This window comes from Herpailurus yagouaroundi, unplaced genomic scaffold (assembly GCF_014898765.1).
Source record: "Herpailurus yagouaroundi ecotype Mexico unplaced genomic scaffold, PumYag 184, whole genome shotgun sequence".
Lineage (NCBI taxonomy): Eukaryota > Metazoa > Chordata > Mammalia > Carnivora > Felidae > Herpailurus > Herpailurus yagouaroundi.
Window position 1 is genome coordinate 14,541,269 of NW_024412415.1, and position 16,298 is coordinate 14,557,566.

Here is a 16,298-nt window from a genome sequence, read left to right on the forward strand (position 1 = left end):
AGGTCAGGCAACCCTCCAGGGCAGTTGTCTTTCATGTGGTGATTCAGTGATCCAAAATGCTTCAGTCTTATGGCTCCACCATTTCAACGGGAGGCCTCTTCAGAAAACATGGAGCTCATAGGTCCCTCTTCAAGGCTTTGGCCAGGAAATGACACATTACTTCTGCATATACCTACTTGATTAGAACACATGACCCCACCTAACTTGGAGAGGTCCAGGAAGTACAGTGTTCCAGGTACCAGGAAGGAAAGGAGAAACAAATACTGGTGAACATAAGTAATGTCTACCACACTTCCCATATCTATCAATACTTCTGTTCTAAGTCATACTGAAAAGAAAGTTTGCCCAGGTATTTAAATCCTAGGGAGAAAGAACTTATTTTCCTTGGAAGTTTGAAGTCATTTCTCTTTTCTTTTAGCTTCTAGTGTTACTATTAAGAAATCCAGCACCATTGTGAACGGTTTTTCTCTTTAGACATATTTAGGATTTTCTCTATATCCCTAGTATATGGACATTTCATAATGACATGCTTGGTGTGGGTATTTTACTTTGTTATATTTCATCACTGTGTTTTTGTACTACTTTCTGCAAGGCTTTCTCAACTTTACCTGCCAAGTCTTTTATTGATTTAAAAATATTTCTACTTTTATATTTGTAATGTTTAGAGATTTTTCTTGTTCACTTATTATCTCCTTTTTATTGTACCTTGTTTTATGGATGCAATAACTGTTAATTAGTAAGAGTTTTTTGAAGGATTCTTCTCTTGGATTGCCTCTTTTTTTCCTCCATGTTTTATTTTTCCCCATTTTTTTGTAGTTGCTTTGGGTTTTTAAATCTATCTTTCATACTAGAGAATGTCCTCATACATCTGGACATCTTTGGCTGCCTGTTTACATTGAGATGTCAAGGAATAAAACATTTATTGGAAGCCCTTTGTAGGACATACTGATTGGTGGGCTTTCTTGTAGAGGGATGAGGTCGGACCCAGGCATTTTGTTTGGTGGCCACCATGTCAGTTTTCTTTTGGGGCTGGTCAGTTTCTCTAAGAGGATCTTGCCAGTCTCGTCCATGGGGAGCATAAACTTGAATGTCAACATTCATGGAGCTAAGGGAAGGATACTTAAGAAGCTAAGCCCATGAAACTTGGGGTAGTGTTACGCTTCAGAATGATGGACTTCACTTCATCCTATTTCTGTCTAGCTCCCAGCTGTCACTGAGTCCAGAATCATGTTGGTTCAGCATCTCTAGAGAGCAAATATTCTTGCTTTTTACTAGGGCAGGAGAGAGATACTCACCTAGCTGTGAGGCATAGGGAAGGATTTGTAACTTACGCAGATTTTGAAAAGTTTTTGTTTTTGGTCCCTCTCCATTCCCTTCATCTTCATTAATATCAGGGACCATCAATCACTGACCTCTTCAAAAATTTTTTGAAGCAACACATCTTGCTTCTTCTTGGCTTCCTCTTAGATTTTATTAGGTGTTTAGGTGTTACTAGGTTTCTCTCTGCTCAGTCAGCTACTCCTCTTCTTTTGGCTTTCCATCTTTCAAAATGCAGTTGGAGAGTCTTGTCTGATTTCTCCTTGACAGCTTTTTTTTTTTTTTCTTTTTTTTTTGTCTTTGGAGATTACGTCTTTCTTAATTCCCTCACTGCCATTTTCAGTAGGTTGTAGAGGGAGTTTTATAAATGCTTCCTTTTAATTTTCCATGTTTATTTATTTATTTATTTATTTAATTTTTAAAAATGTTTTTATTTATTTCTGAGACAGAGAGACACAGAGCATGGGGGGAGGGGGGCAGAGACAGAGGGAGACACAGAATCAGAAGCAGGCTCCAGGCTCTGCGCTGTCAGCACAGAGTCCGACACGGGGCTCGAACTTGCAAACCATGAGATCATGACCTGAGCCGAAGTCGGTCGCTCAACCGACTGAGCCACCCAGGCGTCCCATTCCACGTTTATTTTGAATCATAATTATTTTATTTTAAAAGGCTAAAACATAACCATGTCACTACCCTTTCTAAAATTTTTCTTAGAACTGTAACACCTCCAACTTTAATTCTAACCTTCTGTTAGCACACAAAATTTTTCATGATTTGACTCTTGGTAACTTTTCCAATTAAGATTGGAACAACAATCAAGCATAGGAGGTTAGATGCTATTTTTCAAACATGTCTTCTCTTTCTTGTTTTCAAAGCCATGCATAGACAATTTCTATTACTTGGAATCTACTTTTCTTTCTCCTATGAAAGATCTACTTATTCTTTGCCTCCCCTCATGAAGCATTCTTTGACTGCTCCTGACCAAAGTAATTTTCTTTCTATGTTCACAAAACACTTACTTTACTTATATAGAATAATTTCTATTTTCCCAACTTTACAATGGAGAATTTAGATGTAGTATTTCCCAGTCCCACAATGGAAGGCTGCTGTACATAACATTAGCCCTCAGGGGCTAAGATTGTGTCTTCTTCTTTGAGTTTTCTAGCACTTGACAGTATTTTCCACATCTCAGGCATCTCTCTCTCTCTCTATATCTATATCTATATCTATATCTATATCTATATCTATGACCAATGAGTGAATAAGGAAGAGATAATACAAGACCCCTTGGGTGTTATAAAACAAGGGTACCAAAGCACAAAACCTTCACCTGGGAGTCAGGATTTCCAAGTCCTAATTTTTGCCTGCCTTGAGCTTGCAGTATATAATCTAGCATAACTTGCTCTGGTCTTTTGGCTTTCAAATATGCTCCCTTATAGAGCAGGGATATCTTCCAGAATGTCATCACTTTCTGGAGAAGGGTTAAGAAACTGCTTTGAGCTTCAAAGCTGTTGGGCCACCTATAACAAAGTCACGGGCAACTCTGTTTCAAACTCTGTAGCTGTCTTGTTTTCCTAATTGTGCTGGGTATAAAGTCTTCCTTCCAAATGCAAGGAAAGCAAGGACTCCCCCCACTGGTGAATGTCCTACATCCGGGCACTATAGGCTACCTACTATCGTAGCCACAGTGAGGCTGTGCTGTTCTCACTGGCAGTTTCCTCCTCTGGCAAGTATCACCCAGGGTTTTTACAAGATGTGCCCTCGTTGCCTGATCTTGTTTGCTCAATACTGACCTCAGATGAGGCTACACACGAGTCCCACCCCACAGCTGTCTCTCGTGGTAATCATGTCTCAGGCCAGGATTTGTTTTGTATAAGATCCAGCTGCATGGAAAGTCCCAACAATTGCACACGCTCAACAGAATAGGATCCTCAACATTTTGTTGTTGAGACTTTCAGGTGAGAAAACTTGTTAAAGATTGGCCGCCTTTCCGGCACTTAGCCTTGACACCTATGAGCTTTTTCTTAGAGGCCTGCCTGACTGGAGACTCTTCAGACAAACGTGTTCTTCCTTCAGAACATCAGCTCTGCAGCCAGCCAGACAAGGGATTTTGTTCTTTTTTGCTTTCGAGCTCTTGGCAACTTACCTATTTTGCATTCATGTTTGCACTCCCGTAAAAATAGGGCTGCTTGTGAGAATCCAACAAGATAACATGTGTAAAGCAAGGAGCACACAGTAGGTATCCCTTTTTGGCACTTCTTCTTGTGGAAAGAATGTCTGAGTTGTCTCTCGTTTTTTTCTTCTGTTCACTCTTTCTTAAAAATTTTTTTCAGCCTTTTCCTGTTCTGCTCACCGGTTGCCCTCTTTCGTTCTTCTTTTTTTTCTTCAGTATGAACACTTTGTAGTTGAAACTGTAACTTCAAAGTTTAAATTTAACATTTATTCCATAGTGATCAGATCTTTTACATCTAATTTATGATTATTCCTTTTTCACTTATATTTTCTTTCTTCTTTTTTTTTTTTTTGATAGTTTGTATTTCTCTTGATTTGGTGGCTTTAGAGGTAATTCCAGGTGGAGTTTGAGAGACGTTTTCTTCAGGCATTCCTGCTCATGGTTGGAAGGACAGAGAGCCAGAAAAGCCTGCCCCCTCCGGGAGGTGGTAGTCTGGAAGGGGAGTTGCTGGGAGTGGTGGTAGGGAGTTGTGAGGGTTAGGAAGCAAAGAGTCACAGAAATTCCAAAACACGAAATGAGGCACCACAAGAACTCATGGAACTTGGAATGTTGCCAGGAACCCAAGCCACACTTTTTAGGGGGGTATTCTCCTCTCCTCTTTCCCCTCCCTTCCCCTTTCTTCACATCTGTTCTGTTATCTTCTCATTTAGTGCATGTCTCAAGATGGCCATCCCAGCCCCCCGCCTCCCTGAACTTCTCACAGCTAAGTCAATATCTCAGTTGCCCATGCCCCAAAATTTTAGGAAGGGGATCTAATTGGACCATTCTTCTTTTTTTTTTTTTTTTTTAATTTTTTTTTCCAACGTTTATTTATTTTTGGGACAGAGAGAGACAGAGCATGAACGGGCGAGGGGCAGAGAGAGAGGGAGACACAGAATCGGAAACAGGCTCCAGGCTCTGAGCCATCAGCCCAGAGCCCGACGCGGGGCTCGAACTCACGGACCGCGAGATCGTGACCTGGCTGAAGTCGGACGCTCAACCGACTGCGCCACCCAGGCGCCCCTGGACCATTCTTCTTTTCTCACTAGACTCTAGGTCACTGGCCTGTCTTCTTCTTCTTCAGAGCCCACTCTGGTTCCACTGCACATTGTGAGGGAGTGTGGCTCCACTGGGTACTTTTGTGGCTTCCTGGGTCTGCTCCTTCCAGCTGAAGTCTCTTAGCAAACAGTGGGGCTATAGTATTGCACTGGAGTTGATAAAAATATAAATATTGAGATGCTGATTTGAAATGAAAAATTAAAAAAATACAACCTATAGGTCATAAAAACATAATAGTCTATGATCTGAAGTATTCTCGGAAATTTCCTCTAGTGAGAATTTGCATACCTGAGTCATCACTCTCCTTCCTTTGGAAATATTCTTTTATGGGAAAGCTCTTGGCCCATAATTCTGAAGCAACATCATCCCAGACTTTAAAAATCTCCCCTCTGGAAACTCCTAAGATATGGCATCACAGGTTGTTCCCTAGCCCTTTCAAGAGGGAGTGGCCAACGGGCATGTGGTGGAACTAAGCCAGCATACCTGCCCCTAGAGTTTGATGGGAAATTGGCCTTCAGGTGTGTCACCTGCACACATCCCACACATTGGCACAGTCATGCTTGACAAGGGAGCTCCGAGGGCATTGGGCCAAGAGGGGTCTTGCTCGCTATGCTGGGGACCTGGTACTTACTCATTCATGTGACCAAGCCAAATCGTTGACACAGGCATTAGATATATTGTCCAAAATTCTCTTTTCTCAGATTGTGTATCTCATGTGTCACATCAGGCCTAAAATTATCCTACGTATGCCCAGGAGAGATAGGTAAAACCTCACGTGCTTTTCTGAGTCCTTGCCCTCCCTTCCTAGTTCGGCCAATGGCCCTCTCCTTCTTCATCTGTCCACTCTCCTTTCTCCTTGCCCCAGGCTCCCACTTCCACCTGGTCTATGGTAAATCCATGTTCTCCAACTTACCCGGTGTGGCTTTAGAAGTAACCTGCAACGATATCTGATGGGTGGAGCCAAGTCCCCATAAATCATCTGAATCCTCAAGCTGAGAACATGGGAGCACAGCTTGCAAAGTCCAGACTGACAAGGTTGCTGCCACTGGATGGGACCCCCAATTTCTCAGTTTTCTTCTGTAAGTGCCTAATGACAAGTCCTTCAGTTTGAAGGATAGAGTTGGTGCTCTAATCTGCTGCTTTTCCGTTTGTTCCTCTTTTCTGGAAGCCAGCTTCTATCAAGGGTGGATAACTAGGCACGGGCAGCGTGAAAACTGGTACTTCAACCCTCAGTACCTTTCCCCACCCATTTTCATTTATTAAATCTGTAACATTACATTTAGGCCTCCCTATCAGGTTCAATGGGTTCTTTAGGAAACAAGAATTTAAAGTACCTCTAGCATTAGTGATGAATAACTATTTTACTACATTTTGTTTTTAAAAAGTTACTCAAAAGCACAGTATTTAAGCAAGTTAGGTGACAAATGTCAGAGAAGAGGATTATTTATTGTTTTTAGCAACTTTTCTCCTTTTTGGCAAGAATCCTTTGGAAGAAACGGGTCAGTTTCATGCTGCTGTTGAGAAACATCCCAAAGACTGTGTTGGTGTTTTAGTCTGTTTTCTACATAAGGAGTGTTTCGTGAAAGACACGCCCAAACAGCACAAGACCAGAGCTTGGGAACCTCAATCTGTTCCAGAAACCAGAGTTCCCACATAACTACATAATGTGCTGCTATCAGGTTACAGGCTCACCACAATTGCCTAATGTAACATTGAGTTCGGGGCGCTGCCGCGGGGAGGTGTAATTACCAGGGGGATGGCTCAGGCCGAGTGGTTGCAGTGCTCAGGAATTAATGTGCACAACTTATGGGCAGACCAGTGCTCCACCTCAATCTTCAAACCCTTGGATATCCAGGATTCAACTTCCCAAGGTCCTACCCTCCTCTCCAAGGTAATATTGCATATTAGCTGCTGTTTCTATGATACAAAGGTCAAGGAAAGGATAGTATTCAATTACATTGCTGGTCTTGCTACATGATCATGTTTTCATGCTTCCGAAATGTCTTTATTTCAGAATCCCCAAAGTGATTTCTGACAAGATCTCTGATTTTTCTTTTGTGGTGAAAAAAAAAAAAAAAAGGTTGATTTTCTATAACAGGTTCAGGATAGTGATGATGATGGCTTATGATTAAATTTAGTCATCTTCATATCCAGTTTGAACCTGTGTCCATTCTTGTTCCTAACTCTTTACCTAGTCCCCAGGTCCCGACCTGAAATGAGCCAGGCTCACCAGTAGAATCTCTAGAGTTCAGGAAGCCTCACAGTAAGACAGGGTTGAATGCTGATTTCACACATTTATGAAAGCAACAGGTAGAAACAGAAGACAAGACTCAATGCTCTTTAATGTGGCTGGTGTTGTTTTCAGTTGAACTTGGTGCATTGAGGCTCCTGGAAGTGATGCCCAATCTGGGCCATCAGAAACTACTAGAATTCTGGTGTACATGTGAGAAAAACCTGGAATTTCAATCCTTGATGTCTATTTCTCAGTTTCTTTCTGCACCCCACGCATTCCCTGATGTGGTCCTGCTCGGTTCTGAGTTCCCACCCTCTCAACCTTGGTGGGCCACCTCCTTTGACCCTGGATGACCACGTCTCTGTGGTGTCTACATCCTATGTCTTAAGCCTGATCATTACCCCAGCTCCTAGCTCCCTCTGTGTCAGTACAGGTCACGGTTTACCTCTTTTAATGGCAAATTCCTTGGCTGAAAATTATCCAGATGTCCTGGAGAACTCAATGGGCAAGAGGTTAAATAGTCCTGTATAATTATTTTCAAAAACTTTTCCTCAGTAGCAGAATGTTCTTTCTTCAAATTAAATCTTATGCAGATGCCCAATATCTAAAGCAGATGAATGTGGCACTGTGGAGATGTGTCCACCATGCTGTCGTGTTAGCCCTCAGGAAGCTTCACAAAAGACTCCTAGAAACATGGACTGGAAACCACTAGCATACAGGATTCTTAAAGGGAGGAGGGAGCCAAAATGTTTGCGGCTCATTTCAACAGCTGTTTCACTCAGTAATTATAACGTTATTCCCATGACCTGCCTCTGAACCCAAGCTTCCTGGATCCTGTTCAGAGCAAGGGATGGGGGTGACCTATTGTAAAGCTGGCTGCACATCCCCTCACTCAATTTCTTTTTCAAGTTTTTCCCCCAACTGCCTGCTCTTGTCAATTCTGTGGGCCTCTAGTCAAAGGATCTAGATTCCGTTTCCAGTTCTGCTGCTCTCAGCTGTGTGTCAGGATCATTTGAACTCCCAGGACTTGAGTTCTGCCTGCTTGATAGAGATAATAATGCCTACTTTTCCTATTGTAAGGATGAAAATCAAAGCTAATTGTATGAAAGACTTTGGTGAATTATGCTTCTTATATGCTTTTTAAGTTATTACTAATACATACACATATAGTATTGGAGACAAGAGATGTCTCACCAAAGAAGCTTGGTTAGACTTTAATTATCATTCTTAAAACCTTAATAGTTCTGGAGGTACACATATAGGATACAAATTTACGAAGAAATGACCTTTTTCTTTTCAGCATCCTCTAGTGCTAGAGATGCAGAATTGACCTATAAACTACAGTCACAGATCTTAGCATATGCCAGAAGGAAATTCAAGAAAAATGGACATCTGGGGCACCTGGGTGGCTCAGTCGGTTAAATGTCCGATTCTTTGTTTGGGCTCAGGTCATGGTTTCACGGTTTGTGGGTTCAAGCCCTGTATCTGGCTCCATGCTGACAGCGTAGAGCCTGCTAGGGATTCTCTCTCTCCTCTCTCTTTGCCCCTCCCTCCCCAAAATAAATAAAGAAAACACTAAAAAAAAAGAAAGAAAGAAAGATGGACATCTTCTCTGGTACAGTGCTGCAGAGCAGAGAATGGTCACCAAACTCAGGTGTCTAACAACACTGGGAAAACAGAATTTCTAGACAACCAGGGTGGCACGTTTGACCAATCACATACGTGAGGCTGCAGACAGAGTGAGGCAAGTTTCAACATCTCGTCTGGGTCATCAGTGTGAAAGTTGACACAGAGCCCTTGATGGCATCAATGAATTTAAGCAGGAGTTCTTAGGATCCTGGAGAGAAGGGTGGTGAGGATTGGCAGTGGCAGAAAGGGACACTCGTTAGGACACTAATCCGAGGCAGGTATCAATCCCACTGTCCCATGTAGCTGTGAGGCAGTCTCAGAATCTCTTCCCCCACAGCATTATGGGACACTGCTTTCCAGAAGCGGGAAGAAACTTAGGAGCTCTTTTCAACCTAGTTCTACCCCTGCTCCCCAACCCTTGCCCCACCATCATTCTGTGACTAAGGAAACTGAAACTGAGGGACAAAAAGAGGTTTCCTGTCCCCCGAGCTGCATTGCCTTTGAAGACTCATCTTGGCTGGAAACCCATCCACACATCTACTTTTTGGAGTGTCCCTCTATAGCATCTCACCTTCCTTTTAAATCTTCCTTCAGAGGCAGAGATGCTAAGATCTAGGTACATTCACTCTGCCCATGCTGAAGTCACTGCGTGCAGTCAAATGACCATCAGGCAAGGTGCAGGGAGGCCCCAGTTCCTCAGAAGGCTATGTCAAGGAAAGGAAACCACAGGCCTTTTTAGGGGAAGGAAAACAGAGCGACTTAACAGAATTGTCAGTGACGTGATGGACTCGGGGTGGTGGGACGGGGCACTGAACAGTGACCATTATGACACAGATTGGATAAAGTCGACAACAGCTGGTTCTACCCTTAATATTTTTGATAACTTCTTAATTTGCTAAACTTCTTGGTGATTGGAAGCAGTTTCATGGTCCAGGGCTGTACAGCAAGTTTCCAAGAGTCACTGCTGCGAGGTCCCTGCTGTGAGGCTCTCTGGACTCTGTCCATTTCTCCTCCCTCAGCCTCTGCTCAGATGGATTCTTAGGGTCCCTTCACTGGCCGGCCCCCTACCTGTCCACACTCCTGTGATTGCCTCCCCTTCCCCGGGCTCTGGGTGCAGCCTTGATCTGTCCATTGGGCACCTCCTTCCTCACCAGCAGAGCTTTTCTCTTTGAACCGCCCCCTCTCTGCTCTCACTCCCCCTCTCTGCCCTAATCTGTCTACTTCCATTTGTTCCCTTCCCAAGTTCTGCCCTTCCTTATTCACCCCAGTTGTCATCTTTTATATTTCTTTCCCTAGCCAGTTTGCCCTTTTTAAATATCACAACCCTAAGACTTAAATTCAGAAGAAAGCGTCTCTCAGACAAATCCCCAGAGCAAATCTTCTCAAGGGGTTGGAGCTTCTCATTGTGATCTACATTCAAACTACTCATTCTCTCTTGTCCACTGATAGAATTCCTTCAATATCATGTGGCTGTAAGTCCAATCTATTGTTTTCTTTTTCTTTTACTGGAGGGGGCAGTGGACGATGAGCACGTGAATCTGCAAAGTGTTTTACTGGATGATGTCTATCCACCTCACAAGCTCTACAATTCTGGAAGTGGCATTTTACTTCGTTTGAATTCAAATCTCTCCACATTCTTTCTAAGAATATACTGACTCCTTTATGCATGGAAAACTTGGTTTGGAGTAGGGAGAGGGTAGTTTCCCCAACAAAAATATTGGGCAAGTTACTATGTATGTATTAAGTGAAGAGAGGTAAAGGGATAGAGAAAAAAAAGAGTGGAAAAAGTAGAATCTCTTTCTCTCTCTCTTTTCTCCCCTCCCGCCCCCCACTGGGCTCTCCCTGTCTCTTCTATCAATTTGCAAAATTACTCATTGGAAGCTGAACTATGGAGGTTGGGCCACCTTAATTGGGTTTCCAAAGATTGAGTTGAATTGTGTCTCTTGGTAGCATATAGCTTGTTACCAGGGAGGGCCCTTTAAAGATTGTAAAATGACAGTTTGTTTTCTCTGCTTTATCAACCTGACCTCATAGATCCATAAGTCTCCCCAAGCTGCAGGTTCAAAGCTGAGCTAATGGTCATGATTCATATTTCAAGGGTACATGTGTGTGAAGAGGGACCTTCCACCTCCCCCAGGTATTTCTGGGCATCTCTAGGGATACCTCACATGTTCTTACACCTAGTTCTTTTTTTTTTTTATGTTTGTTTGTTTATTTATTTATTTATTTATTTATTTATTTTTGAGAGAGAGAGAGAGAGAGAGAGAGAGTGCGTGCATGCGTGCAAGTGGGAGAGGGGCAGAGAGAGAGGGAGACACAGAAGGCTCCAGGCTCTGAGTTATCAGCATAGAGCCTGACACAGGGCTCGAACTCACGACTGGTGAGATCATGACCTGAGCCGAAGTTGGACGCTTAACTAACTGAGCCACCCAGGCGCCCCTACGTATACCTAGTTCTGATGGTTGTCCATTCCAAGCCCCCATAGGTATTTGCCACTGAATGCATTATTTTGTCAAGGTCCCTGCCCCTGTGAGACTCTCTCTGTAGGTGCCAGTTCCCTTCCCAGGTGCCATGTCCTGGTGCTTCCAAGGCTGGACCCCTGGAGGTGCTAATATGGCAGTAGGTTCCATTGGATCTTGGCTGCACTGTGGCATTTTGTTCTCCCGGGTCTGGTTGGGTAGAAGGCCCCGGTATCTGGCATGTTTGTCATCTGGCTCTGAAGTCTCTCTGTCCATGGCCTCTCCGTGGACATGGAGAAGGAAGTGAGTGCCTTAGGACCTCAGTTCCCTTTCCTGCCCCCACCCCTGCCACAGGCAGTCTTACACACATGCGCTCTGAAAATCAGCACATGGCCTCGATGGTGCTTGTGGTCTCAGGAGTGTATATTTGTCACGTAATGCATTGTGCTGTGCACATTAAATATGTCCAGCTTTTTATATATCAGTAATATTTCAATACAATGATATAAAAAAAGTAGCCCAATCAACCCTCTGCTTTTCTTTTTTAATATTGATATAATTCTCTCTGAACTGTGATATAAATGTGTTACTTAAAGTGACAAAGGTAACCAATAGAAGAAACAAAAGTAGTAATAACTATTAAATATCTGGAGGATGAGGAAGAGGGAAAGAAAATACTCTTTCTTGGGGCGCCTGGGTGGCGTCCGACTTCAGCCAGGTCACGATCTCGCGGTCCGTGAGTTCGAGTCCCGCGTCAGGCTCTGGGCTGATGGCTCAGAGCCTGGAGCCTGTTTCGGATTCTGTGTCTCCCTCTCTCTCTGCCCCTCCCCCGTTCATGCTCTGTCTCTCTCTGTCCCAAAAATAAATAAACGTTGAAAAAAAAATAAAAAAAAATAAAAAGAAAATACTCTTTCTTCATATTTCCTCTCTCCTTCCCCTCAGTTCCTCCCTCTCCCCTCTCACATTCCTAGTGCCACTGCTCTTCTTCTGGCCCCCACTTGGTGTCTGTTCTCTGGCTCTTCCTCTTCCTTCCTGTCCCAGTCACAATGCTCAATTCCTGAGTGCTTGAAACTCCTATGTGTTGGGAAGTTCCTTTGTGTTACCAGTCAGTGGAGCAGTTTCATGGATGGTCCACTGTTGGCCCTAGTTGAAAATGAGTTTTTGGATGAGGCAGTTATCTGTGATCTTTGAGCAATCTGACTCCACGGAGGGTCGAGGCAGAAGTCAGAATCACAAAGAGGTTGTTTTTGAAGTTGCCCTTTTTCATTTTTGATGAAATTTTGAGGAAGCATGTTTATGAAAGCGTACTCCTAACTCTACTTATGAAAATTATTTTGAGGCTGACGATTTTGAATCTTGAATCCAGACCAACGACCCAGTAAGTGTGAGGTCAAAATAAAGATCTTTCCAGACAAGGGCATCCTTGCTTGAAGTTATTTAAGGATGCATGTTAGAAAAAAACAAGAAAGAAAACCAAGAAAGAGTAAACATGAGGTTCAGGAAATAGAGGCTCCAACCCAAGAATGCAGTGAAAGGGAAGTCTGAGATGTCAGTCATGAAACCAGATGATACACTTCTTGAAGAGGCAGCCAAGCTTAATCGACAGCATGACTGAGGGATGAAAAAATTGTAGGAAATCATAAAAGCACATTATTCTTTTGTCCATAAGAAAAAAGGCAACAGCCATTTGAAATTTCAGGAAAAACAAAAATCTTGACAAGATAGACTTGTCCAAACATGATGAAAACAATAAACAGGTGTGAGTTTAAGCAACTGATAATGTATAAGAAAAGAGAATCCTTTTGGCCTTGATGCTAAAAATATTTCCCCCTACACAGCCCCAGTGATCTGTTGGGAAGAAAATACAATCCTAGTACTCTACTTGGTTCAGCAGTGAGCCATATTTACTCACTCAACAATAGAAATTCCGCAAATTCACTTTTACCTTTTAAATTAATCAAGAGACGAAACACACACACATGCCCGGCACCAGAGCATATGTAAATGTTAACAGCTTTGGTAATGCAAAGACCATGTCTATAGTTGTAGTTTATTCCATAAAAAAAAAAAAAAAAAAAAAAAAGGAATTGAGATGTGGACCAAGGTTGATGGAGGATGAAATAGTGATGTAAATGTATTACTTACAGTCACGAAAGTAACCAGGGGAAGAATTGAAAGTAGTAATATAAAAGAATAGGAGGATAAGGGGGAAGGAAGGTGAAGCATAATATAAAAAAGCTAAATTGTTATTTTAAGAGTAATTGGTACCATTTAAAGCTGATAGATGGAGAAATAGATATCTATGCTCATGACCCAGTATTATGCATGGCGATGTGATTGCCTCCAGGGCATTGTGTGGACGTAGATTGGGGAGGGAGTCAAGAGAGAACTACTTTAAAACTCATCTCTCTCTCTCTCTCTCTCTTTTTTTTTTTAAACTATGCTCATTCTTATTTTAATTAAACCTGAAATAAAAATTAAATTGTGTCCCTATTCGGGACGGAAAGTACTCAGCCACCACCAGGAATTAATTTTTTCATTTACATTTACCACATGCTACATGTTCATTTTTCTTTTTCTTACCCCTATTTCCCTCAGAATAAAATGACTGAGGTGGTAATTTCTGGCACTAGAATGTCATTTCTTAGAAAACAGACAGGACTGCTTCCAGACAGGACAGGATTTTATGACCAACTAGAAGAGCAGTTTTATTTATTTTTGTACTTATGTATATTTTTTAAATTGAAGTGTACTTGGCATACAATAGTGTATTCGTTTCAGGTGATTCAACATTTATAGACATTATGAAGTGATCATCACAATAAATCTAGCTACCATCTGTCACCATACAAAGTTGTTACTTAATATTAGCTATATTACCTATTCTGTACTTTATAACCCTGTCTTATTCATTTTATACCTGGAAGTTTATACTTTTTAATCCCCTTCCTCACTTCCCCCATCCCTCAACCTCCCCTCCCACCTGGCACCCACCAGATGGTTCTCCATATCTATTTCCGTTTTGGTTCTCTGTCTGTTTCCGTTTTGTTTTGTTTGCTCATTTGTTTCATTTTTTTAGATACCACATAAAAGTGAAATCACACCGTATTTGTCTTTCTCTGTCCAACTGACTTCACTTAGCATAACACCCTCTAGGTCCATCCATGCTGTTGCAAATAGCAAGATTTCAATCTGTTTTACAGCAGAGTAATAGTCCATTGTGTGTATATGTGTGTGTGTGTGTGTGTGTGTGTGTGTGTGTGTGTGTGTGCATCTTCTTTATCCACTTATCAATTGATGGACACTTGGGCTGTTTCTGTGTCTTGGCCTCATATATAAAGCTGCAAAGAGCATGGAGGTACATTTATCTTTTCGAATTAGTGTTTTCATTTTCTTAGGCTAAACACCCAGAAGTAGAATTGCTGGATCAAATGATAGCTCTATTTTTAGTTTCTTGAGGAACCTCCATAATGTTTTCCATAGTGGCTGTGATGTTTTGCATTCCCATCAACATGCACGAGGGTTACCTTTTCTCCGTATCCTCTCCAACACTTGTTATTTCTTATTTTTTTTTTTTTTTTATTCTAGCCATTCTGACAGGTGTCAGGTGATATCTCATTGTGGAGTGTTTTTTAATTTTTTTTTATTTTTTAAATTTACATCCAAGTTATTTAGCATATAGTAAACAGTGATTTCTGGAGTAGATTCCTTAATGCCCCTTACCCATTTAGCCCTTCCTCCCTCCCACAACCCCTCCAGTAACCCTCTGTTCTCCATATTTAAGAGTCTCTTAATGTTTTCTCCCCCTCCCTGTTTTTATATTATTTTTGCTTCCCTTCTCTTATGTCCATCTGTTTTGTATCTTAAAGTCCTCATACAAGTGAAGTCATATATTTGTCTTACTCTGACTGACAAATTTCGCTTAACATAATACCCTCTAGTTCCATCCACGTAGTTGAAAATGGCAAGATTTCGTTCTTTTTGATTGCCGAGTAATACTCCATTGTGTGTGTTATGTATGTGTGTGTATGTATGTATATATATATATATATATGTATATATATATATATATATACATATATATATATATGTATGTATATACCACGTCCTCTTTATCCATTCCTCCATCAATGGACATTTGGGCTTGTTCCATACTTTGACTATTGTCGATAGTGCTGCTATAAATATTGGGGTGCATATGTCCCTTTGAAACAGCATACCTGTATCCCTGGGACAAATACCTAGTAGTGCAATTGTTGGGTTGTAAGGAAGTTTTATTTTTAATTTTTTGAGGAACCTCCATACTGTTTTCGAGAGTGGCTGCACCAGTTTGCATTCCCACCAGCAGTGCAAAAGAGATCTTCTGTCTCTGCATCTTCACCAACATCTGTTGTTGCCTGTTTCCACTTTTCCACTTTCTCTCCAGTTGCTTTGCGGGGCGGGGGGTGCTTTTCCTGTATTCTACCTCCCTGTCTCTGTCCTCTCTCCACATGCAAAAGTGGCTCCCTGCCCTCCATGGCTTCTTTCTCCTCCAGTCACCTCTCCACACTGTGTACCTGCTGAATTCTGTGGTTCAGGTTGTGCAGATTGTTGTGTTAATCCTCAGATCGGTTTTCTAGGTGTGCAGGATGGTTTAGTGTTGGTCTGGCTGTCTGTTGTTGCCTGTGTTGTTAACGTTAGTCATTCTGACAGGTGTGAGGTGGTATCTCATTGTGGTTTTGATTTGTATTTCCCTGATGATGAATGATGTTGAGCATTTTTTCATGTGTTGGTTGGCCATGTGGATGTCTTCTTTGGAGAAGTGTCTATATTCATGTCTTTTGCCCATTTCTTCACTGGATTATTTGTTTTTTCTGGGTGTTGAGTTTGATAAGTTCTTTATAGATTTTGGATACTAATCTATCTTTATCTGATATGTCGTTTGCAAATATTGTCTCCCATTCCATTGGTTGCCTTTTAGTTTTGCTGATTGTTTCCTGCTCCGCGCAGAAGCTTTTTATTTTGATGAGGTTCTAATAGTTCATTTTTGCTTTTGTTTCCCCTGCTTCCGGAGACATGTTGAGTATGAAGTTGCCGCGACCAAGTCAAAGAGGTTTTTGCCTGCTTTCTCCTCGAGGATTTTGATGGCTTCCTGTCTTACATTGAGGTCTCTCATCCATTTTGAGTTTATTTTTGTGTATGGTGAAGAAAGTGGTCCAGGTTAATTTTTCTGCATGCCACTCTCCAGTTTTCCCAGCACCACTTGCTGAAGAGACTGTCTTTATTCCATTGGATATTCTTTCCTGCTTTGTCAAAGATTAGTTGGCCATATGTTTGTGGGTCCATTTCTGGGTTCTCTGTTTTGTTCCATTGATCTGAGTGTCTGTTCTTGTGCCAGTACATACTGTCT

General features: G+C 41.9%; 1 long non-coding RNA gene across 1 annotated transcript; it reads left to right on the forward strand.

Moving 5' to 3' along the window:
• The first annotated feature begins 6,082 nt into the window (after window positions 1-6,082).
• On the forward strand, window positions 6,083-10,587 carry LOC121041666 (uncharacterized). The gene is made up of 2 exons (XR_005795808.1): window positions 6,083-6,479; window positions 9,962-10,587. It is a non-coding gene; the product is annotated as an uncharacterized LOC121041666 (long non-coding RNA).
• The last annotated feature ends 5,711 nt before the right edge of the window (window positions 10,588-16,298 follow it).